This window comes from Festucalex cinctus, chromosome 21 (genome assembly GCF_051991245.1).
Source record: "Festucalex cinctus isolate MCC-2025b chromosome 21, RoL_Fcin_1.0, whole genome shotgun sequence".
In the NCBI taxonomy this organism is placed as follows: domain Eukaryota; kingdom Metazoa; phylum Chordata; class Actinopteri; order Syngnathiformes; family Syngnathidae; genus Festucalex; species Festucalex cinctus.
In genome coordinates this window covers 10,420,765-10,447,462 of record NC_135431.1, presented here as the reverse complement: position 1 = coordinate 10,447,462, position 26,698 = coordinate 10,420,765, and the positions used below count along the sequence as shown (strand labels likewise).

Below are 26,698 nucleotides of genomic sequence, written 5' to 3'. Positions count from 1 at the left end.
GTGCTTGGTCGCCGATGAAGTGGGGGGATTTCCAAGTATAAATAATGGCCTTGTGAATTTTAGCAAACGAGCAGTGATGTCCGAGGAATGATGGCGATAATGATGCATTAGACAGGACATTGGATTTAGGTTGGGGGCCCCAGCACACACAGGAACTGCTTGTTTGTTCCAAGCAACGCTGTTTCCTGTCGGACCGGCTGCGTGAGTGTGTGTGCGTTACCCCCCAGTTCTCCCCTGCTTTGGCTGTGTGTTCAAAGCGCCACGCCAGCCCGCCAGGACGGATGCGCCACGCAACCCACGGATGAGATCACTGCGCGTCCAACAAGGGACTTCCTCCCTGCACAGGAAGTGGAGGCGCAGCTGAGAGAGAAAGGGCTCTTCCTTTGCTGCGTTTCCAGTATCCTCCTCCTCTGCCGTGATCCGTGTTTTGTCTCAGGAACGAGATAAAGCGTCACTTGCGTCTCCCCACCCTCCTTCTTGTCCCCCAAACCAGGAAGTGCTGCCTGTTGTGTTTACGCAACAGAGGTCCAGCCAAAGTCACCGAAAGGCCTCCGGGAATTTGGGAATCCCCTCGCTTAGATCCTGATTTGTGAAGTGGACATCCGCCATGCGTCGACGAAGCATAAGTGTGTCTGCATGATGGTATGGTCGTGTGACGCTTCGGCGGGAAAGAGGAACAGAAGAGCATCTGTGTCCATGTTGACGGCCTCTTCCTGAGGTGGTTTTCCATCCACGTTAAGTAGAAATGATAAACGGATTCCATTTACAGCAAAGTTTCCCCTTTACGTGATTTTTTTACTTTGCACTTTCACTATGATTCCAATTATAACCATTTATAGACGAATGCTACTGGACATGGATGTCATAGTTGGGTCAAAAGTAACCCAATTATGGATCAAAAATGGACCGATCCACTTTATGGGTCAATTTGACCCAACTTTCTGGGTTATTTAACTATTTTACTGCCACACGTTATCAAAGAAAAAATTGATATGACAGAGGCTTTGATCATTGACGAAAAGAGATACAATGCTTCCATCTGCTGGCCATACTTTAGAGTGTTTTAGATTCCACAACCCATTGACCAGGCAGTGCTGCACTTAGACGTTGCACTGAGAGGAAAAAAAAATAAATGTTGACGTTATTTTACGTTTATGGCAATATACGTCGTGATTTCACTGATCATTATTAAAAGTTTTTGGCGGTTAAAGAGTTAAAAAAAAAATGACCCAATGTTTTGACCCAAGTAAAGGATCTGACCAATGTTTGAGTTGGTTTCCACAAAAAGACCCGTTCTTTACTCAAAGTTGGGTCAAATCAACCCAAATAGAGGGTCGTTCCATTTTTGACCCATAATTTGGTTATTTTTTACGTAAATATTGACTTTAACGGTGAAATCCGACTTAAGTCGAAAATTCGGGTTACATCGCCAGCGTAGGAACGTAACTCCGCTGTAACTTGAAGACTTCCTATACTTCTAATGTTTGAGCCCCAATTAAATTGTCATATTATTATAATTTATTTCCATGTGAAGAAAGCACTAGAGAGAATGTCCACTAAACACGACCTCACTGCAGCACATCTTCCAAACATGTCTCTGGTGACGGTGGATACTTAAGTCCGTTTACCAGGAGGGTCCTTCCAGTATTCTTGAGGGCCCTTTACCGCGCTCATAAAATCAATGGCTGGAGCGGCTGCCATAAACACTGATGGCCTCAGGACTTGTTGGTGGAGGTCAGCGAGTGCAGGGGGCGACAGCTGTCGAAACGCAGGGAGCCGGGTGCTCCATGAATACTGGTGATTATAGCAAGCATCACACGCACGCACACGTTCAACACACACACATGCAGAGTGATCAGATTCTTATCTAAAGGATACATTGTTTGGAGGTTGCTCAACTGGAGCAACCTCCAACTCTAGTACACTGGACATATGGAGCGCTTTTAGTCCATGTTCATATGACTGTCACATGATCAAAAAAGGGGGGCTGGCTCGTGATTTCTTTAGATCAGTGTGTGCTGTGTTTATAGTCCATCAATGCGCAACAGCCTTCTGTTGAGATGACGTCACCGTGTCAGTGTGCTTCTTTCAGCTGTCCATTCTGAATTTCTTCTGACATAAGTCACGACCTGACCCATTTTCCTTCATGCATGTACAGTGGAACCTCGATTTAACGGGTTAATAGCCGGTTGTCGATTGAGTTATTACAGTTGACGTAAAAAAAACTGGTCAAGTCCAGAACAGTACGCCTGCCAAAGATGTCAGTAGTAGGACCAGTATGTAGCACATTTCCAAACTGGACCTTTAAATGTGTTTTTGTCTTGTGCGGGCGGCGTGGATCACTGGTGGAGCGATCGACTCGCAACCCAGAGGTTGTGGTTTCGATCCCATGCTGTCGAAGTATCCTTGAGCAAGATACTGAAACCCGGTTGCTCCTGCTCAGTAGGTGAATGAGTACCATTTACCATTCTGGTTGAAATGACCCCATTTCCGAGTCCTTTGGTCCCTTAAATGCAAAGACCCTTGGCTCATTTGGGGTCACGGCCTTGGATGCCCAGAGAGAGGTGTTGCAGCTGGGGTGGTGCTCTGGTGCTTGTCGGAGCAGCTGTTGTGTGTTAGCCTGTCAACATGTTATTGAAGGAGGGCTTCATTCTGGCACAAGAAGTTTTCGGGTGAATTCTGCACTTGGGTTTCATTTGTTTTGACTCGGCATCACTTATACCGAGAAAGGCTTATGGTAGATAAATGTCATGAATGGGACCTTAGGCATTTGTAAACTTCTGAATTTGCTTCCTGTGGGGAGACCACAGGCTGTTGAGACCAGAGGTCTTGAATGCGGCACGTCTGTCTGGAACCCGTTGACTTTGGGGTGTCATCACTTCCATGGCAGATCTTTTGGAGACAATCACACATTCTGATAATTCCTACGGATGTGTTGCAGTAGAAATGTTAAACAAGTCAAGTTTGCCAAGAATCCATCATCTTAGACTTGACTTGACATCACTTAGGATGCCACGAAAGGCCAGTTGGAGATTTATCGGCGTTAATGTACGACTGGTAGCTTCTGATTATACTTCCTACGGTGATGTTGCGACAAAGTTCTTGAACATCTTTTACAACCCGTCGTCGGAATCTTTGATTTCTGATCTTCCCTTTCTGTCCTCCTTCTCATGGGAACCTCGCCGCATTTCAATGAGCCGTCTGGTTCACCTCTCAGCACTAGCCGCTCCGGGGTTAACTCCCGGGTTCACAGGTCACAGGATCACAGGCTCCACAATGCCTCAGATTGTTGATTGTTGATGCAAAAGGGCGGACACGTCGAGGAGGGATCAGGTCGTGTGTGAGCGCTTGTTTGCGCTTGTTTGATTGTGCACATTTTTCAGTTTGTTCGAATGGCTGTTCGGCATGAACACGCTCACAAATGGCAGCGCCGCACGTTTGTGACAGAATCTTATTGGTCGGACCACCGTGGCAGATGAAACTTGATGGACTGCAGGCTCTCTAAGCTCCCGTTGATGGGGATTTGGAAGGCCTGTCTTTGAGGAGGAAGGGGGTGGGGAAATTCAATTTCCTCCCCCTGCTCGCCGGCGCTGTTTGGATAGCTTGGCCCGGGATTGTAGAGGGTGTGTGACACTCAAGATTACCCAGTCACTGCTGAGAAAGTGGTGCGCTGGGGATCAGAAGCATGCCGTGACTCAACTTGGGAGGAATGCGGCGTCGCTGAGAGCTGTCAGTCTGTCCGTCAGCAAACCTGTGCATCTGTCACTCTTGACTTCTTTCTCACCACTCGCCGCTGATGTACGTGTTCCAAAATATTTGCATATTCATGCCTTGGCTCTGTTCCCACACTCTCAAAATATGTATGTTAGCTTCATTGGAGATTGTTGTTCATAGGTGTGAATGTGAATGGTTGTTTGTGCGACTCACAGGTGACCAATCCGGGGTGTAAACCCACTTTTGGCCCAAAGTCAGTTGAGATAGGCTTACATCAACCCCTGGTCAGAAAAAAAAAAATCATTTAATACTTCACAGAAGCAAACGAAAGTGGTTACATCATCTTCCTAAACTCTTTTCCAAAGGTCTTAGAACCACGTGTGATGCGAGAAAATGAATTTGCACACAAACGTACCTTCGTGGCTTCATGCTTACTCGGATGAATCTGACCCATTTTCACTTGTTAATGTTTTTGGAAAAAAAAGAAAAAAAAAAGCATCCAGATATTCAATTTGAGGCAATAAAAAGCAGCCCATTTCTCGCTTGTTCTTGTTCTGATGTTCTTTTCAACACTTTAATCCAATATTAACGACGGACAATGTCAAGACAGACTAGACAAAAAAATAAAAAATAAATAAAAATGGTCACATTTGGTCATACGGAGTTTCCACCTAACAGCAATAAAGTAAGATACCGTATTTTCTGCACTATAAGGCGCACCTCATTATAAGGCGCACCTTCAATAAATGACATATTTTCAAACCTTTTCCTTATATAAGGCGCTACAGTCGAGGCTGGGGTTACGTTATGCATCCATTAGATGGTGCTGCGCTAAAGGGAATGTCAACAAAACAGTCAGATAGGTCAGTCAAACTTTATTAATAGATTACAAACCAGCTTTCTGACAACTCCATTCACTCCCAAAATGAATAAACAGCTGTTTTATTATTTCCTCTGAGGTAAAGTATTAGTATTAGCTAGCGATCCAAGATGGCGGGATCTTCTGCGCATGCGCGTCACCGATCGCGCAGGGTCACCGATGGCGTCTTGACAGCGAGACCTGTTGTGGCTTAATATTGATCCATATAGAAGGCGCATGGTCAGCTTTTGAAAAAATTGAAGGCTTTTAGGTGCGCCTTATAGTGCGGAAAATACGGTACTTATCCTAATCATATCTGTCACGCCTCCGAGTCTTTGGTTCACTGAACACATTCATCATTTTGAATTGTGTTCCGGGCACTCATCTCAATTCATTGCCAATTGACCATGATAGACAAGAAAAAAAGAAAAACCAACCTCCTGTTCGACAGGTTGTGCTTCTTCACCGTTGGACTAGATTCACATGCTGATCCGATGCAAGAGGTGCAGCATGAGACATTTAGGTTATAGGAATGGCACTCAGTAGACCACCACCATCTCCCCCAAGGCCAGTAAATCAAAAACATATCTGCCTGACCACTTTGATGTGCTCGTGTTCTAATTCCGTGAGGTGGTGGTGGTATGCATGCAATTAAAAATGTTTTTTGTCAAGTCCCAAATCCACAAGAGTGGACACCACCCAATCGTTCGCTCTTTCTCACTTTCTAGTTCCACCGTTAACGTTGAAATAAACGCAAGCACCTTCACAATCCAACTGAGGAGGTTACATTCCCCCTCACCAGGAATGTCAATTACCACAGCATTGTTTGCGCTCTTGTTTGTTTGTTTGGCCTGGGCTGCGATAGAGATCACGGGGAGGGGGTGGGAGGTGCCGTAACTGACACTCGAGCTGTTGGCCTCCTCGTTACCCTCGGCCGTCGCGCTCTCACTGAGCCGTAAAATACAGGAATGTCTTTAAGGCCTCATCCTTGTTTTTTTTTTTCTTTTTTTAACAAGAGGACAGACCACTTCATCATACGCAGATGGCGCAACAGATGTGTGTCTGCTGCTCAAATGATAAGAGAAAATATTTGCAGCATGTTATCGTTCCTGGAAAGCTTTCTTCATGAAAGGATGTTTTGTTTTTATTTACTGTGAAATCTTCAGTAAAAATGATGCAGGAAGCATATAAAACAAATGGCTAATATAAAAGCAAAGCCAAGCTGTCTTGAGATTAAAAAAAAAAAAAAAAAAATCATTGTTTTGGTCTCGCTAATAAAAAAAAATAAAAAATAATAATAATGATGAAGGCCACACAGATTTGGTGCATAAATAATGTAATCAACTTTTAACTTTACCACTAAAATAAATGGTAGTCACGTGTTTAACATCACAGACAATAAAAACTAAAAAAATAAAAATGAAAAAAAAAAAACTCACAATCTCAGTGATTAACTGTCCATGTTCAATTGTATATCACCATAATGCTAGAACATGTACACTTGTGCACTTACAAATAATTTTAACATTTACCTTCGGCCCCACATTCGCCATACGTCATCAGCTGACTGTGAGCCAGCCAATCACAAAGAGACAAAAATACTATTTACATTCACACCTGAACGCACAGCTCGCTATCAATGAGATGGTATGACACATTTGTATGAAGAAGCCACAACGCAACAAACCCAAAAGTCTCATGGCGGGATTTGGTGGGCGACATTAATAAAAAAAAAAATAAAAATAAAAATAAGAATTAAATTAATATGATTGTTGTTGTTATTAAAGTAGTAGTAGTCCATGTCAGAGGACGGCCATTTTGTCTTGTAACGCCACTTGCTGTCGACTGAAAATGGCGTCACATTTGCTCAGGTGTCAGTTAATGACCAATCATGGCTCACCTGTTTTCTGAGTTTTGTCATGTGACACTCGCAAGCTGAGCCCTTCTAGGCACTGTGATGTCATTTTCAGTCGACAGCGAGTGGCAGTGCAAGACAAAATGGCTGCCGACCCCGAGATGGATAAAAAAAAAAAAAGTAGATTTTTCTGCTTAATTCATATTTAACAAATGCAATATTAATCAGAATGCTGTGTTTAGACTAGTGGAGATGCATAGAACATATTGTTAAGACATTTTTTGACTTGACTTCCTCTTTAAACGCGTAAAAAGTAAAAAGTGACGTGTTAATTTTCAAACCACACAAGACTATTTTAGCTAATGGACAAAGCAGTTTCTTAAATATGGACAATAACGATATACACACATATGGCTAGCAGACTATGGAAAACCCACTTGAACAGAAATGTAAATTTATTTATTTTTTTTATTAAAATATTTAGAGTATATTTATACTCACCTTTAGCTTTGTGTTGATGTGGTCCATGTGTTCGGTGAAGATCCCACCACCCAACATGTCTCCGTCCCTCGCGGGGTCGTCGAGGGTTCCCACAGTCAATGAATGAATGAATGGCCCTGTGAAAAGATAAAAGCCCACGTTTGTACTTTTTTCACAGCCGTAAACAATGTGATGGAATCGGCCGTACATCACACGCACGCCGCGTAGCGCACACGACTCCCTCGAGTGCGCATCCAACACGGCTAAATCACGGCCGCTCACCTTCCGCCGCCCTCGGATGGATTTCACTAAGAGGCCTGCATGCAAATCATGCGTAGATTAGTGATTTACGCCGTCGCTTTCCGATTGCGTTTACAGACACGGAGGCGAGGTCAGGTAACTACGGCGGGATGACTTGTTTGGATGGGAAACGTTTTCAAGGTCAAAAGTCAGCTGTCGTATCCCTTTAACATCTGTGTTTGCATGAATGCACCTCTTAAAAAAAACAAAAAGCAAGATGCGGAATTCACTTCCGCCTCACCATCTCTTCTCCTTGCCTCCCCTTTCCTCCTGTTGGCTTACACTCTTTTGTTCATGTTTCCTCGTCTCAAATCCACTGTTATCCCCTTTTCTATGCAGGACCAAAACGGCCATAAATAAATAAATAAAAGTGAAAATAAAAACGGATATAAAAAATAGAATTCAAAAATTAAATACAACAAATAAATATAACTGGAAATCAAAACAATAGTGTGTGTATATAAATGAAAATTATTTAAAAAAAATACAAAAAATAAGATTCAAAAATAAAAATAAATGTGGAAATAAATACAACAATAAATACATAAATCTAGAATTAAATATCAATCAGTAAATAAAAATGCTCTGCTCTCACATTTATTTATTTCATGCTGCAGACGCTCTGTCAGTACAAAATGTTATTCAAATAAGGGGGCGGTCCTAAACGTGTCCTGGGTTGGACTCCGCCGTTGCAAACGGCAAACCTTTCAATGGTCAAGTGGGTGGGTCGCGAACAAGGAAGTCTCGCCGGCTTGCACGGAGAACTCCAGCAATGGACGACTATCTTGTCCACTGCCACCGCGACTTGTCGAGCAACTCAAATTGCAAGTTGTGGTTCTATTTCTAGATTTATTTTGGTATTCGTTTACACATTTATTTGTATTTTTTTAAAATCTTTTTTATGTATTTTATTTTTTTATGGCTATATAATTTAGTTTTTTTTTATTTTCATTTATATTTATTTAATTTTTAAATTACATTTTTTTAGATACATTTTTATGTATTTATTTCTTATTTATTCATTCATTTATTCATTAATTAATTTATGTATTTTTTATTTTTATTTTTGTATGGATATATAATTTAGTATTTTTTTTTCATTTATATTTATTTAATTTTTAAATTACATTTTTTTTAGATCAATTTTGATGTATTTATTTTATTTATTTATTCATTAATTCATTTATTTATTTTTGGTCCTCCAGACTTTTCTCCGTTTCAGTAGCAATATTGGTCCAGCATTTCCTCCACTAGCTTCCGTGATCATCTTCTCCTGGCCTCCACTTCCTTTGCCTCACTTCACCTTTCATCCTCTTTTTTTTTTTTTTTTTTTTCCCTCCCTAGCTCACTCACTGATCCTTCTTCCTTCCTTGGGCTCACCTCCTTTTCCCTATCCATCCCCCCCCCCCCCCTTGCCATTTATTAAATGTGCTGTCGGCGCACTTTTCGCAGTCTTGTCAGCATTTTCCGTCCATGCATTTTCTATAGCGCTTGACCTAATTAGACTCACGGATTTGCTGGAATTTACCGCACCTTTTTTCTGATTTAAAAAAAAAAAAGGTAAAAGAAGAAAAAATAAATTTTTCGCAGCTGATGAGAACGAGAAATTTTGAAGCAGAAGTGGTAACCACTGGTTTGCCTTTTCTTACTATAACCAAATTGTTTGCTATTCTTGGGGTCATGCGCACCTCTTCCCCCCCCCCTCACCGTTTACATGCCGTCGCCTTTCTTCTTCTCTCGCCCTCAACTCCGTTCGCCTCTTCTCACCTCTCCTCTCCTCGCATGGCCTCGCTTCTCACGCCTCCCTCCTCAACTTCGCCCTTCCGCCTCCGCCGCGTCCCTCGCTTCACATGTTCTCACGTGTTTTGCCGCCGCCGCAGATCGCGCTCGCCGGGAGTTTATCGCGCCCTTTGATCTATATTGCTTTATTTGGTTTCATATCAATCAGGCCTGCTCTCAGTCGTTTCCGCTCCGTGACTTCCTGCCGCAGATTAGTCCTCCATCCTGGCCACCTTGGTGCCTCACGATGCCGCAGCATGACGGGATCACGGGTCAGAGGGCAGAGGTCGGGTAAAGAGCGTTGTAACGATGTCCAGACTCGCTTGTTGTGTGTGTGTGTGGAGGTAGTTAAATGCTTGAAAGGAAACTGTCCATCAATGGTCAATCTGAAAACAATTTGACTGCATTAAGGCATTTCAAGCGTCTCCACTGATTTCCCTGTTGGCCTCCCGTCAATGGGACACACACACACACACACACGCACACACACACACACACACACACGGTGTGGAGGCACGCAGTACGCAGAAGGCCTTTCACAATTATGCATTCACTTGTCCGCTCCTTCCTAAGTTTATTCATGTATTCGTTCGCTGCTGACGCTGGCTGTCGCGTGTCGCGCGACGCATGAACCGTGACTGCTCGGTGACGGCGTCAATATGAGCATGCGGGTGCGTGTGCGCGCGAGGACGTGAAAGTACAAACGGAACGCGTGGAGGGCACATGATCTCTTTCCATTCGGATTCATTCACGTGCCAGTAGCACATCATGACATGACGGGGAGCTCTTAAACTGTGAGTCAGCGACATGTCATGTGACACATAGAGCAGATTTCTGGAGAAAAAAAAGATGAAGTATTAGTTGAGGAGCGTTCTTTTAGAATCTGCCTACTTTATCATCAGCACTGACAACTGGAATACAGACATAATGATTTAATATTAGGGATGGGTGCGTTCCGATACCAGGTATCAGTATTGTGACAATACCTGGTCTCAGGAACTTGAAATTAAAATGGAAAAATGCCATATAAGCATAGATAAGTGTTATATGTGATTGCTTTTTTGGGGAGCTTTATGTGTCCAATTTACTAGTATCGGTGACTACTCAAGAGATACTCGTACTAGTATCCACCTGGGAAAAAAAGTGTTATTAAACATCCCTAAATATCACATCATTGTTACATTACAGGATACATGGCTAGAAATGATACAAATGCAAACATTAGTTTAGCCAAACTGAAATCGTATCTCAGAAGCAAAACAACACAGAAGTCTCTTAATTAATTCTGCACAATTCTAATCTTTGCTTTTTATTTAGATTTGTGGCTGCTCTTATTATAAGTGTGCATCTTTTTTCCTTCAATTCTTTTTCATAAAAGCTTGACTGTCGATGCTGGCCATGTAAATTGCTAAAGTGTGAAAGGAATCATTTTGATGAATGCCGACTACGAGTGTCATAGTGTCACTGTTATGAAAATGTGGCTAAAATAATTTTTGTTGGGTTCAGTCTGACAGCTGTTTAACTAATATTTGGGTGTGGAATCCAAAACTGATTTTGAAGTTCTCGAGCTTATAGGATCTCTTTTTGCTTAAAAAAAAAAAAATGTAAAAATGGACATAAATAAAACACTAAGATGGAATAGTTATAAGTCGTGTTGTTCCGATACCGTTTTTTGGCCCCCAATACCGATCCTGGTACCCTGCTTTGCAGTATCGGCCGATACCGTACCGATACCTGAGGTTTGTTTTTTCCTCAACATGAAAAAGCTGCCCTGCCATTGGTTGAGAGCATTCAAGGGCCAATAGGATATCTTAGATCGGCATGCAGTGAACATACCAGTGAATGCCGTGCACCAGCAAGACACAAGATGTTGCATCCAAAATCCTATATTAGAGTTGGAATTAATTATTCTAAAACGTATTTATTGATTGATTGAATTATTTTTTATTTTATTATCTGTGCTTATTGCTGCTGGACATGTAAATTTCCCAGAGGGAGCCATCCCAAAGGGATCAATAAAGTCAAGTCTAAGTCTAAGTCTGGTATCGGCATAATACTTGTGAGTACTCACTGATACTGATACCACTGTTTTAATGCCGTATCGGCACCTCTGCCGATACCAGTATCGGTATTGGAACAACACTAGTTATAAGCTTTGAAAAGAAAAACAAACGAGTTTTTGTACAGATATTGATAGTTCTGACCTATTGAGAGATGCACACTTCTCTCATTGTTGCAATTGTGATCGCGCAAACAAGTTGCCATGTAGCTGTAGATGACTCCAGTTGTAATTAGCTCTTCTTACTACAGTCTTTCTACAGCTAATCAGTGGAATCTCACTTATCTGGAAGCTAAAACTCGACGTGCTCGAAGAACAACTGCCAGTGATTATTTTGTAATCAGAATGCCAATTTCGGCCACCATTTCCCACCACATAGAATCCGCCTCTGGCTGCACATTAACCCCAACAACATTAACTCATTCACTCCCAGCCATTTTCATGTGAAAAAATGTGTCTTTTCTTTCATCAGGGAGAAAAAGAAAGTATGGTATATTTTTTATGTTTTTATGTTTTGTGGCAATTAGCATTATAATTAGCTAAGTTTCATCATTATTCACAAACCTGTTGAAAATACTGGGAAAAGGAGCTTGTTGCAACATGGACCTGGTTGATCTCTTTATACTTTGCTGCCACCTGCTGGCCGTTTTTTTTCTTTTTTTCTTTTTTTTTTGTAATCGCCTTAAACGACCACTTCAGGTCAGAAACTGCATCAAAGCCTTCATACAAACTCTCTAGCAAACAAAAACCTGAAAAACGTATAAATACGTTTTTGGGAGTGAATGAGTTAATGAGCTCAATGGATGATGGACTTGTTGAAATGTTGTTTTTTGGTCGACTTCTGACTTGTTCAACTGTCGAGCTATTTGAGTTCCGACCACAATGAGTCAACCGTTCCACAATGCCAACCGGGCCTTTTCTCGAACCTTCCCCAAACCCACGAGGAAGCCCGCTGATACCTCGATTTAATTGCAGCATGTAATCTGCCTTAAACACAAGGCTGATAATAGCGCTGCAATGTCTAAATGGAGGTTAGGAATAGAAAGGCCGGCCCTCCCCCGATTCGTCCCGACTCTCTTATTATCCCCTCGGTCCCGGCCGCAAGGAAACGCCGAGCCGCTGCGCTCGTTTCAAGCCGCGCCAGATTCTCGGTGAGTCACGGAGCTGGAGAAACACTGGAGAAGGGCGCCCCCCGTCTCAGCGCGTCAGCGCCCTGACGGATTGCCGTGAGACGCAAAAAAGCGCATCTCCTCCGCCTTCGCTCGCAGCCATGCAGCTCGGCCGCCGCTCACCACTTTCCGGGCCCGCATAGTTGAGGGAAACGCATGTGAAAAATAGTCGAGAACAAGCCATCCTTAAAGGTGGGGATGACATTTTTAGCTGTGTGCAACGCTCTTTTTATAAAGTTAGAAAAATACTAGACATGAATGATCACATCTCGCCTGCGTCTATCATTTGATGGATTACAAGAGGAAGTAAAAAAACGTCCAACTTTGCAGTGCTATATATACTTGAGGCTTCTGCATTATGTAGAAGACAAAACAAAGCAGCACCAAAACACACAATTCCTCAGATAGACCAGTCAGCATCTCTAAATGTTTCTATTTTAAGACATAAAGGGTTGCCAGGCTTAGAAAATTGAGATGAAAAAGCCCTTTGTTGTCGACTGACATTAATAGAAGCTAAAATTGTACAACATGAGTTGGAATACATGACAGCAGAGATTGTACAAAATCGTCTCTCTCGTGAATTGAATTGTAATCAATGTGTAGTTCATAGGAAGCATTTTGAATATCTCACACTTTTGACTTTTGCTTGGATTCTTGTGGATTCGGTGATGCCGCAACGGCAGCACAATGGCCTCACGGTTCGCAAGACTGGTTCACAGTCGAGAGTGTTTGTGTTCAAATCTTGGCTTAGGCCATCCCGGAGTTCTCCCTTATATTTACAAAGGTTTTTTTTCTTTAACTATTCCAGCTTCCTCATACATTTAAAAAAAAAAAAAAAAAAAAAAAAAAAAAAAAAAAAAAAACTTGCATTGGCAGTGTACTTGAAGTCTCTAAATTTTCAAGTACCATTTCGATATCATTCAAATCTAACAAGAATTGAAATGCTTAATTCGAGAGCAGCGTTGTGGTGACGTTAGAAGTTGCTTCCAATAGAACGGAGTGATTTCAGAGCGCTAACATCTGGAAAAGCATCACTGTTACTACCCGCTAGCTGTCATCTTGGCGAACACCAAGAAAACTAAGTGCAGTGTGAAAAGGCCTTAACTCATCAGTGATAATGAATATGTATAATGCACGCTGCAAAGGGAACTGCATTTACTTATGCATGTATTGTATTTTATATGCACTTGTATTAATAATACATTTATGTGGGAGTACATTTTTACCTCTTAAGAATCTCTTTGAGTCAAAATTTTTATCGTGCGAAAGTGGCAATATCCACTGGTGAAAAATGTTTTATTCTCAAACGATTAAACACTGTCCAGTATTAATCCGCGTAGTAGTAACTGCTAAAATAGGTAATAAAATTTTTTTATGATGGCAACAGTTTGACTCGAGAACATATTATTCCCGTTTATATTAGTTCCAATGACAAAAATGTCAAATATCGTAAAATGTGAACAAAACGGATTTGGATTTTAAATGCATAAGATGTTCCAAATGTGATTACTCCGGATTAATGCGACATATGTTTAAACCCACCCCTCAGTGAGTTTTCATTAGGGAATACGCAACACAAATGCTGTTAATCAATAGACATGCTTAATGCTAATCGTCGACTCCGCCACGTCGTTGTATTGATTCCCAATGCGATCATTGGGAATGAAACATCTGTAGGTAGAAGTTCACGGCTCCGCACGCACATCGCCAGCGTGCGTTCGAACACACAAAGATCCATACTTGTTTGATGACACCGCAGAAGGAGGAGGCGGGGGGCGCTTTGTACGTATCGATCGGTCCTGCCTCTGAAGGACGCGCACGCGAGGTCATCTGTCACCGAGGCCGGAGGTGACGGTGACGCTCGCGGCACTTCAAGCGCGGCGGTCCGACGCCGCTGCTTAATCGGGGTCACGAGCGAGCGGAGGTTGCGGACGGGCCTTTTGATCACCGTGAACGCAAACGACGGCAGCTTACACAAGGTGGGCCTAAACTTTAAAGGCGACCTGTGCTGTTGACAAGTAACTGACACGCTCAGCAGGCTGCTTTATCAGACAAAATAAAGAACGGCATAAAGAACACAAAACACAAATGCAAAAAAGTTATTTGATCAAAATAGTAAAAGGAGTGCACTTTATCTTGATCCTGTGTTTACAAAGCCATATTCACTTTCTCATTCAAATGTGTGGCCTACACCGGCACGTCAACACACACACATATTAACCTCTTTTTAGTTGAAAATAACTAGCATACGCTGACCAATAGCAGAAGAAAGGATGTTTTTTTCTCTTTAGTCCCGTTTTAAATCTATCTACGTGCTACTAGCCTTTTTCCTAGCTTGCGCTAAGCTAGTCTGTCTCTTAATTGCGCTGTATAAGTTTGCCCGTGCCATACCCGCGACAATGGCAGAACAAAGGATGTCTTTTTTTTTCTTTTTTTTTTCTTCTTCTTTCTCTCTCTCTCTCTCTTTGGCCCCATTTTAAATACATCTGAGTTGCTATTAGCCTCATCCTAGCTAGCGCTAAGCTAGTTGAGGTGCGGTTCACTTGAGTTTGTTGCTAGCATGGCGTTAAGCAGACCAATGGATTTGTATTTTTTTTTCCTCTTTGGTCCCATGTTAAATACATGTACGTTGCTATTAGCCTTATCCTAGCTAGCGCTAAGCTAGTTGAGGTCCAGTTCCTTTCGTTTGTTGCTAACATGGCGTTAGCCAGGACAAAGGATGTTTGTTTTGTTTCCCTCTTTGGTCCCATTTTAAATACATCTGAGTTGCTATTAGCCTCATCCTAGCTAGCGCTAAGCTAGTTGAGGTGCAGTTCACTTGAGTTTGTTGCTAGCATGGCGTTAAGCAGACCAATGGATTTTTTTATTTTATTTATTTTTTCACTTTGGTCCCATGTTAAATACATGTACGTTGCTATTAGCCTTATCCTAGCTAGCGCTAAGCTAGTTGAGGTCCGGTTCCCTTTCGTTTGTTGCTAGCACGGCGTTGGTCAGAACAAAGGATGTTTGTTTGTTTTTTTTCCTCTTTTGGTCCCATTTTAAATACATCTACGTTGCTATTAGCCTTGTCCTAGTTAGCGCTAAGCTAGTTGAGGTTCCCTTTCATTTGTTGCTGGCACTGCTGGTATTAGCCAGCCAGATATTCCCATAGCTACTTCGAACCACATAGATACATCACATGTGCGTAAGGGCCATCTAAGCAGTCCTCTCTGACGACAATATACTATGACGTGTTCTGATTCTGTTTTGTCAATTTTACTACTCAATTTAAGTCGTCATCCATTCGTGCAGTCCTAACTCCAACAAACATTAGCTTAACGTGTTTAGTAAATTGAGATTATTTGCATTTGAGGAGGGTTGTTGCATGTGCATGAACTCAATCAGCTGAAGGCCTCAAAGAGGAGTGCCTCATGACCGCCCCAGCTGAATGCAAAGTATGCCGCTGACACAGGCCGAGAAGTATTCCCGCTATGCTTTATTCTGTTTCCGCACGGCTACATCCTCACTTTGACATTTGGCTGTGATAAGAGGAAAGCCTTGAATCCCACGCGTATCCACACTGAATTCCGACCGCCGCCGATCCCGACTCCACTCCCACACCACAGCGGTGCTGTCAGACCGCTGCGCACTTCCCGGGACAATGCTGGGATTCAAACCCCGTATGCATGAGGCCCATTCATGATCCTATCGCGAGCATCTGCAATGCTAATGACGGTTTCTCCTGCTGGAGAGGAACGCTTACGGTTTCGTCCTTCCGTATTCTGCTGTTCCTTTCTTTCCATAGACGTCTCTCTCACCCCATCTTTCCTTTTGCTGATTGTGTAGGCGTGACATGTGAAGCTGCACCAAAGCACAATCCTGCTCGTGAACGTCATTGACTCCCTGTCTAGCCTTGGCAAAGTTATCGTTAGAATAAAATGAATTAGGCTTCTAGATTTGTTTTATTCTTCAATGACAATGCGGAACCACAAACCTGGTATTTCTGAATTGTGCGGTGACAAATGTCAGAGCCTTGGGAGAGGTCTTCCCTCTTGTGTAATCAATCTTAACTCATTCACTGCCAGCCATTTTCACTGAAGTTGTTTGTTGTGAAGTTGTTTTCATCATAGCCCTGGTTGATCTCTTATACTCTTCTGCCACCTGCTGGAAACACTAAGTACTACAATTTATCTTACCCATTCTCTACAGTTGAGAGGCTGCATCAAAGGATTCTGTATGCTCTAGCATTAAAAACAAAACCAAACATAAAAATGTATAAAAACGTCTTTGGGACACTTAATACATTTAAAATAGAACGTATTTATACGTTATTGGGGGAAAATGAGTTAAACATGACTTGTATGTTGGCATCCCTCATCTAAACAAACAGTCCGAGCACACAAGACACTTTTCTTGACTTCCCTCTGCCTGCCTCCCCGGTCCGCGTAAAGGACCGCTGGAGGCGCTGGGCATGCCGGAGGTGACTTCCCGTCAAACAGCTGGGCCCTTGTTCGTCCCCGACACGGGCTCCACGCCGATTAATCTCCCATGAGTCTTTCCACATGGCAGAGAAGCCGCCGTGTCGCTCCTCTGTTTTTCCTGCCGTCCAACAAAGAAGAAAAGGTGATTGTGTTAAGTCCTCTTGGCCGACAACTCGGGGCCCAAGACTGTGTGCGCGCATTCAAGCTGTGAATCACTTTGCTGCCAGGATGACTGCATGAATCAGCCTTTTCAGTAAGCATGCGAAGCAGCGGCTGGCGGAGGTGTACCGATTGGGAGCGTTCAGCTGTCACCGGCTGACCTCACCACAGACAGACTTTGTGAAGCACACAGGGCTTTTCTCTGAGGCGGCCTCCACCGGAGAACACTCGCACCTCAGTCGGCGGGCCTTCCATCAGCTACACTGACTTGTGTGTACGTTGAACGGGGGGGAACGGCCATTTACTAGAATTCTCCCCTCTCATCATCCGAGCCTTGACCTTTGATGCCCCTGGGCACAGGAACTCACCCGGGAGGAGGTCACCCGAGTATGCCTGATCCTTCTGGTGCGAACTGTGAGGGTTTGTTAGCGTTGCCAAGAGGAAATAGTTTTGGATGTGTCTGTGTTCGCAGGTTAGAGGAACACACACGAGCGTTTGGATAAAAAGTTACGGACTGCTTGGAAAGCTTCCAAGGGACAATCCGTTACATTTTGGAGATTTTGTTGGTTAACCAGATGCAAAAACTTCAGGTTTCTTTTACAGAACTTTATGGGCGTGGGCCAGGCGACAAGATCCAGACATGTTGGACCATACGCCCCCCAAAAAAATTGAGAAAATGGGCCAAGAAAAATCCATAAATGCTGAGCCATAGGTCAGGTAAACCATTGGCTCACAGTTCAACCAACATACCCAAATCTTGGCCCATAAAAATACATAAATGTAGCCATTAGTCAAGACAACTGATGGGCCATAATCCAAATAATGATCCAGAAACTTAGTTGAGAAAGAGGCAGACATTTTGGATCATAATGATTTATAAATGGAAAGCAGTTGATCAAGAAAAATATTGGGGTTATAGACCAAGAAAGATACCAAAATTGTTAACCACAGACCAAGAAAAATAGATAAAATTTTCAATTCAAGAACAATTCTGGTCAATATTTAATAAATGATCCAATTGGCCAAGTCAAGTCCAAATATTTGGCCATAGGTCAAGAAAGCCTCTGGTCCATCATCAAATGCAGATCCAGACATTGAACCGGGAAAAAATGAGATTTTGAGCCTTAGTTCAGAAAAAGATCGAACATTTTAAGTGGCTAAGAAAGATGCAGACATTTTAGATCATAAAAACAATCTATAAATAGAAAGCAGTTGATCAAGAAAAATGTTGGGCTGTAAACCAACAAAGATCCAAAAACTGGGAGCCATTGGCCAAGAAATTTTCAGGCATAGTCCAACAAAGAGCTACAAAATGTCATGGTTTGGGTTGGGTTTTGGTTAGTGTTTGTTTTACTCTTGTCATGGTTCTGGTTTAGTTTGGGTTTATCCTCGTGTTTCTTTAAGTTTCAGTCATGATCTGCGATTTGTTTTGTTGTCCTTGTGTGCCTCCCTAGTCTTGTCAAGCATTATGTCCAACTGTGTTTTAGTCACGTGTCAACCAATCAGCACTCGTGTCTTGCCCAGGTGTGTCTCGTGCCAATTAGTGTGTATGTGTATTTAGGCTCTTGTCTCCCCGCTGTCTGCGTCGATCCATTGTTCTTGCATCACTTGACTTTTGGAGTTTGCTTTTGTTTTGTTTAATTCAACTTCCTTTTCTTTCTTTTCTTTTTTTTTTTTTTTTTTTTAACTTCACCTCTGCTTCCTCGACCTGCTTCCCTGCGTTTGGGTCCACAACCAGACCTCAGATGTCACAAATTGGGGGCTATGGACCAAGAATGATACGGAAATTTGGACTCGTAGGTCAAAAAATCTCTGGGTCATAATCAAATTTGTGGACATTGGTCAGGAAAACAAAAAAACGGAGATCTGGAGTCATTGGTCAAGAAAACTGTTGGACTGATGTCGAACAAAGATTCAGAAATTGGGCGCTATAGGTCAAGAAAGTTACAGAAATTTGAAGCCACAAGGTACGACAAATGGTGGACCTTAGTACTTCAAAACTCCAGAAACTTTAGGCTATTTAACTTCAGGTCTAGACAAATCCCGATTTTTACAACTACAGGTCGCGAAAAATGCTGCACCAAAGTCCAAGAACGATCCCGAAATTCCAGATCACGAAAGATCCAGAAATAATGAGTCATAGACCAAGAAAAATGCTAGCATTCATGAAAACTGTGAGGTCATAGACCAAGTCTAAAAATTTGGGGTTCTGGCCCAAAGAGTCTAAACTTTTTACTAGAACTTTGCTACAAAAGGTAATTTTTTTTTTTAAGTATATAGCTGCTCATCAAATATTTTTCTTCCGACCAATGTTAATGAGTGTTCCCCGTTGAATGAATCCATCCTGTTGTGTGACCGAAGGGCCCCGATACAAAAGTCGTGCTGTTGGATCCGACACAGAGCCTTTTCTGAACTTGGTAAGGCGGACGACACACGTGCTGCCGTGATTGGACGAGACAGCTGCTGCCGCGATGTACAGAGGCCTTTGATTGGCCTTGGCAGCTGCCCATGCCATGCTTAGTTTCAGTGCTTGCTAAGTGCGAGTGTGTGCGTGCGCGTTATCAGTGAGGTCACCGTCGTACCGTCCCGCGTAAATGCTTTTGAGCCGATGTTTGTCCGACTAATCGAGTTAAGGCTTTGACCGCGGTGAGCATCGTTGAAAGGAAGGCTTGTGTTTGCACTTTTTGCCGCTTGCAAACAATATTTGGTCATCAGGTTTGTCAAAATAAACATTTTATTTATCCCCACGTGCCTTGGCCTGAACACTGGCAGAGCATTTTGGATTATGGTGTATGTTTTATTATTCTTTTGCTAATAAATCATTGGAGGTGTCCTGGCCGGTCCACCAGTAATGTAAGTCGGGATGTTCGATGTTTGACGCTCACCCATCCCTTTTATTTAAGGAGAAGGTTCCTCATATTTATAAATATATACAGTGGTATCTTGACTTAAGAGTTTTTTCAAGTCATTTGATTTTTTTGTTGTTTTTTTTGGTTTGTACCACAAGCCAAAATTTTAATTTTAATTAGGAGCAAAATTCCACTTGTGTGATGTGAAAAAAACATAATTAAATAGGATCTTCACTATCAAATATTTTTAGAATCGGTTACTCTATTGATTATTCCACCGATTAATCGAATAATCGGGTACAATATTTTGCATTTAAATTATAAAACATTTTTTCCCCACAATTGCTATTTATTAACCAAATATTTTTATTTATGTATTATTGTTGTATTGATTAAAAACAAGCAACGTTATACTCACCAACCTTTTTGAAATTGATTACTGGTTCGCTTAGTTTTCGATTACTCGATTAAATAGATAATCACTTGCTAGTTGATTAATTGATTAATATTGACAAATCTACAATTAGTGCATTTTAATTAGCACCCTACATATTATTTTTTCTTTTTCTTTTTTTTTTAGGCCAATACTGATATTTGGCAGAATTAAATTCTAATTACCGATTAATTGGGTACAATATTTTGCATTTATTGTAAAACATTTGTCCCCGCAATTGCTATTTATTAACCAAATGTTTTTATTTGTGTTATTGTTTCATGATTTAAAAAAAATAAAATAAATAAATAAGAAATAGTTATACTCACCAACCTTTTTGAAATTTATTCGATTACTGGTTCGCTTAGTTTTCGATTACTCAATTAATTAGATAATCACTTGCTAGTTGATTAATCGATTCATATTGACACATCTACAATTAGTGCATTGTAATTAGCACCCGACATGTTCTTTTTTTTTTTTTTTTTTTTTTTTTTTTTTAGGCCAATACTGATATTTGGCAGAATGAAATTCCGATTACCAATTAATCGGCGGATGAATTAAAAAAAGTAATGAACGGCTAACAATGCTTTTAATATATAACTTAAAAACAGAAAAATCTGATTGTTTTTTAATTATTTTTCTCTTGTTTTAATGTGTAAAAATAAAAATCAGCCAAAATTTTCAATTAAAAGCAGTCTAACCGCAGGACTATTTTTTTTCATGATGAGTATCAAAAAGTATAGAAGAAGCTGGAGTGCTTGTATCCCCGGAATGCCCTCATATGCGCTCATACAGCGTCGTCCATAAAGTCAATATTCAGCCTCTGCGGTTTGTTTTGAGCCGTACCGACAGCTGAAATGATTACATAATCGGCGTGTCGCCGCAGACCGTGCCACCGCGGCGGGGGTGCCACCAGGGCCCCCCCCAGCCGCAGATGGCGGTCCTGCCTGCTCGCACCTGTGAGTCATTTGGGCCCGAATTGTTTATTTGGCTTGACTTAAGTGCTACCAGTGTTTCCTCTCTTGTCCCCTCGGAAAGCAGCAACTGAAAAACAGCACGTCCCTCTTGGCCGTACAAAACTTCAGCATGGCCACCAGCTAAATGGCACCAAATCGACCTAAAAGGACTCGCAACCCCTCCATCATGTGTCTGTTGTATTAGTCTTATTTTTGTCTTCTGGGAAAAGGAAAATCTCTTTTCCTGGTATTCTAAATATCTTCGCGCGCGCGTGTGTTTGTTGTTGCCACCACAGGCGAGCGAGGACTGAAACAGCTGCACGGGGACGGATGACTCAGCTCGCCGTCCGACGTCGGTAAAATGATGCACATGCGGTCACGCTCGCACCAGGGTGATCAAATCGTCTTCCCGAAAGCCCAAAAAAAAAAAAAACTGGAACGGGATCGATCCCTAACAAATCGTGGTGCGCTAACAACGTCCTCGCAATTGGCTAATGAGATAACGAGCAGGCTAATGAGGCCTTGAAAAGGAGGTCATGATGTAATGAAATACCCAACACACACACATGAACTCGTGTGGGGGTTTGAGTGAATGTACATTATAATAAGTGGCTTATTATAACTCATCCCTGGTGGGCTGCTGATTCCTAATAGGAGATGGGACGATAATCCACGTTAAAGTGGAGTCAAGTGGGCGGAAGGGGAAATGTTTACAGTGTGTCAGAGATAGTCGAGGCGGTTTAATGAGGCATGACTGAGGGGGGAGAAAAAAAAAAAGTTGAATTATTTCTGTCAGGATGTTAATAATAGCATCGAGAAGCCATTTCGGAATGAATCCTGGTTTCTGTATCAATTCTTTGTTTTACACAATTAAATTAAGGCCATGATAGCAGTACAAATATTCACTTATGTCCACCGTTTCCTTTGCTGTGAATCAGTGGAAAGTAGGGCTTGGGCGAGGATTATTTTGCCGGACATAAAAATTGAATCCATTTTAGTATGCAATCATTTTTATCATTCCCAAATGCTTTGCTTAGTTCCTGCTGCAGCCACAGTGGCCACATATTTTTTTCATGTTTATTACATGTTTATTACACGTTTATTACCATAGGCGTAATTAGCAAGGTTGTAAAACTGCAATGTGTTATGCCGAGGGCTGATTCTGATATTTAGCACATTGAATGCAGAAAAATACAGAAATCAGATTTTACTGACATCACCCCACAAGTAAAACGGTAACATAAACAGAATTTGTGTGTGTGCTGAGCTCATGTTGGAAAAATCATCACTTCTAAATGTTTGTGGAATCTCACTGCCAAAAAATGGGCATGTGTAAACTCCACAGAGGAAGGCTGAAACTGAGAGCGATGCAGACGTGCTTACCACTTCTACACTACGGGTGGGAACTTATGGCTACAGCACGATAAGATGCGATATACAACACAAGGCTCACGATAACGATTATCTTACGATATGACGTTACCATGATTATTGATATATTGCGCAGGTAATAAATCCATGATAATCTATAATAAAACTAATCATAATATAATATAAATAAATGTATAAATAAAAATAATATAAATACATAATATATAAATATATATAAAAACAATAATAAAAATGAAAAAATAAATTATATATATATAAAAAACTAAGCTGATGAGTCTTCTTCACCTGAAGACTTCCGTCCATTTTCCCGCCACGCTTATGATGCGCTCCCCCTAGTGGCCCGCCAGGTAATTGCTCAATAAGTAATAAACAATGGAGCTGTTATAGTAGCTGAATATTAATTACAAATATCGCAATACTTGCGCCGACGTATCGATAATCTATCGGGAGACAAAGTATCACGATTTACCGTGATATTGGAACTTTTTTCGTTTTCTTTTGTTGGATTTTTTTTTGTTTTTCTTTTTTGTTTGCTTTTTTCCTGAACAACAATATCAGGAATAATAATAATAATAATATTAGTAACTGCAATGTGGAAGTCAATTGAAATCAGCAAGCGTGCGCTTAACACTTTCAAATTTAAAGGACATCAAGTGAACAATTGCACAAATATGTGAAGAAAATGTTACAATGCATTTTAAATTCATTTGTCTTTGCAAGAGTTTTGTATTGTTTATAAAAACAAGCAAATATGTGAGTCAAGTTTGCCAAATTTCTTTGTTCTATTGCCCGCCTTTGTGCTTGACCTGACAATCGTAACACGACCGCACTTTACAATTGTTTGACTTCCAAAAGGAAGGGAAAGGAATTGAAAACCCATCCAGAGTGAGAGTCAAAGTTTCGGCGTGTGCGTGTGCGTATTTCGGAAATCCTGAAATAGATCAGGGAGCGTATCCGCGCATTTTTAATCCGTCATGCAGCGCCTCTGCCGCTTCCTGCCGTGGCTGCGCGGCCAATAAAAAGTCCAACAGGAAACGTAGCGGCGCCCTTCCGATTGTCGCTAAGGTGTCTCCCGTTTGGACATCCGCCGGGCTTAATGAGTTTGTGTACAAACTGGAGGCGGTGAAACAACACCGGCGCGTCCCCGTTGCGTAACTAAACGCACAAACGCACTCGAGAGGATGTGGTCACGCGCCGCCTGCTGGAGATGCGATCGGGCGATAATGTGCCGGCGACGCGTCCAAACGGTGAGCTTGACGAGCCACCTGGTGAAAGGCCAAGGCCTGGGCCCTAACCCTGGAAGGAAGCGGAGGGCCCCGTGCGCGTACGAGAGGCGGCGCTGTTCAGGATGTGTAGGAAAGGCGCCGCAAAGATTCCCTCCATCATTTGTCTGGGACTTGTCAGCTTCTATTATTACATGACTGTTTTGCTTCCACTCTGGTTTGCGCTTCATTTATTTAATAGTCATTTTTCATGACAAATTAGGAGCTCTCTTGAATAAAATTTACCATTCAAGGACGTTTATAACTCTTGCATAAGAAATTCATTATTATTATTATTATTATTAGAAGCCAACATTAAGAACTCACAAATCAAATCACTCAAATTTTAATATTATTGAGGTACTATGTTTATCATTCAAAATCAGCAAAAAATGGTCGTACAAGTAAGTGTGAATAAATAGTGTCTGCCATCTAGTGGTGAATGGTGATATTACAAATTAAATAATTTCAAAAATTCGTGGAATTTCTCCTTTTTTTCATATTTATTTTTCCCGTTCATCTTGTGGATTTTCTCCCCACTTCCCCCCATTTTTTTTTTAAATGCAAAACATATATTGAATGTTTATAAGTGTTTTTTGGAGATTATTTTGGGGTTGTGGGGAACAAAAGTTGGTGAACAAAAAACAAAAAAAAACACAAAAAAATCAATTTAACCGATTATTTTGGCCAAAGCTTGTAAGGTCATAATCGTCCGATTAATCGGTCGGGCCTTGATAATTACTGTTGAGAGGCTGTAATCAGAGAATTCAAACAACTTTAAATTAAACGATGGCTCTAAATTATTACTCTATTATTAAAATAGTTGTCGATTAATTAAATAATCGATTACTTGTCGATTAATCAAATTATCATAATGGTGAATGAATTTGAAAATTCTTTTTTTTTTTTGTCTTCAATTTTGCTATTGCTGTTTATTAGCAATTGTTTTTTTCAAGGTTTGCTTCCCAAGTATTTTTATTAACAAATAGAAGCAATACCTGCATAACAATAAACAATATCAGATTTATTATACATAAATGATGTGGTGTTTTTGTTGGAAGAAAATATTGTCTTGACCAGGACTAGACTTGAAAAGCAAGCGAGTGGATGCAGCATGTGCAAACAGTCACAATGCACAAATGCGCTCCTTCGTTTTCGGTTTGGCCTCGATGTCCCGTCCGCAGCAAAACCAGCCGGAGTCTGTGAAAGCGTCTTTTGTGCTTCTCTCTCTCTGCTGCATGCCACTGGCCCTTCCTTCTCTCGGTTGACATCTGCAGTGTACGTTTTTTTTTTTTTTTTTTGCAACATGCGGCGTCACAACACAACCCCGTGCCAGTTTTTATGCCGCCGCTCAGCCCGGCGCACGCCGCGCCAAACCCCAATTTACGTCGACTCATCCTATTCCGGACAGCACAAGCATGCGTTCACATGAATGCTGCCACCAGAAATACAATTTAAAAAAAACTAAGGTGAATACACGTCTCACAAACTTTCCCCTTAGCATGCTACATGTTTATCATACTAAATATTCTGTTTTGCATTTTTTTTTTAATACATCTGAATTCCCACACTAACCAAACATGAAATGTCTGTTTAGACCATCATAAACAAAGGCTGGTAACACTTTATAATAACTTTGTTATAACTACTTAATAGATCAAACTGTTAATTAACTCTTTCACTCACATCCATTTTCACTGAAGCAACAACCACTTTGGTCCCGTACTGAGTTTTGACTGATTTTGGGCCCACAGAATATGTTCGATTGCTATAGAAACATGGAACCTACCAAAAGAAAGATTCGCATCTCTTCTTTCATCAGGAAAAAATATATATTTTTATCTGTTTCAATTTTGCAGCAATTAGCATTACAGTTAAGTTTTATTAATACTCATTCAAATTCACAAAAATAGCTTTATTGCAACATGATCCGGGCTGATCTCTTATACTCTGCTGCCACTTGCTGGTCGTTTTTTGTAATAACTACCATTGCTTTAAGACACCTCTTCATATCAGAAGCTGCTTCAAAGCCTTGTGTATGCTCTTGCATTAAAAAAAAAACAAAAAACAAAAAAACGTATAAATATGTTTTTGGGAATGAAGGACAAAGTATTATAAAAAGTATTTACGCGTGTTTGGGTTTGAATTAGTTAATGAATCATTGACGTGTTAACAGTTTAAGGATTTCTAATGATGCTTGTAGATAATACAGTATATCATCAATAAACTGTATCGTTAATGATTTATAACTCTACCTACTAAATGAGTAAGAGATCATAAAGAAGCTATTACTAAACTACTAGTGACTTGTTGAGTATCAGTTAATAGTTTATAAGTTATTGGAACATTATTTTGAGTTGCAAATATTCCTCAATAAATGAGTAAATAACGCATTAATTGTTTACTAATGATCTATTAACAAGTTATAATCAATTATTATAAGTTATAACCAGTAGTTATTTTAAAGTGTCTCCATGTATATAGACATCCATAGCATCGTCCATTAGCAATTAATAAGTAATGATGGCTCAACCACCTGGAGGTGCCAAGGCCATCATGAAATTGTGTAATTATTGTGTTGTTATTCGTTCGACAAAATAAAAATTTTCGGGGCCTCAACATGATTGGAAATCTATCACTGTTTTTTGCATGTGTACCCCCAAAAAATTCAGATCAAATGTAAAATTTGGAGAGATGTTGATTGGTTTATTACGTTAGCTCCTCTTCGATTCTTCCTACCAAAACCAAACAGACATTCAAAGCTAAAAACAAGCTTTTTTTTTTTTTTTTTTTTTTTTTTTTTTTTTTTTTTTTTTATTTAGTAGTGACAAGCTTTGATTTAACAGCTCTGGCAATATGACTATATAATAAGTGCGTTTATAGATGTGAGAACATCATAAAAGTGAGGCATACAGTAGCAGCGTGCCAGACCGCAACCTCACTATAACCATCACACTGGCTTTTAATGG

At 41.0% G+C, this 26,698-nt stretch overlaps 1 protein-coding gene across 4 annotated transcripts in view; it reads left to right on the top strand.

The window, feature by feature from the left end:
* The window catches only part of eva1aa (eva-1 homolog A, regulator of programmed cell death a), a 282,265-nt gene that overhangs the window by 156,903 nt on the left and 98,664 nt on the right, over nt 1–26,698 (top strand). The window contains exon 5 of one of the 4 annotated variants that reach the window (XM_077511024.1): nt 21,372–21,431. The exons of the other annotated variants lie outside the window; for them this stretch is intronic. The gene's annotated coding sequence lies outside the window, so the exon portion shown is untranslated. The remainder of the gene's footprint in view (nt 1–21,371; nt 21,432–26,698) is intronic. 4 annotated transcript variants of the gene reach the window in all.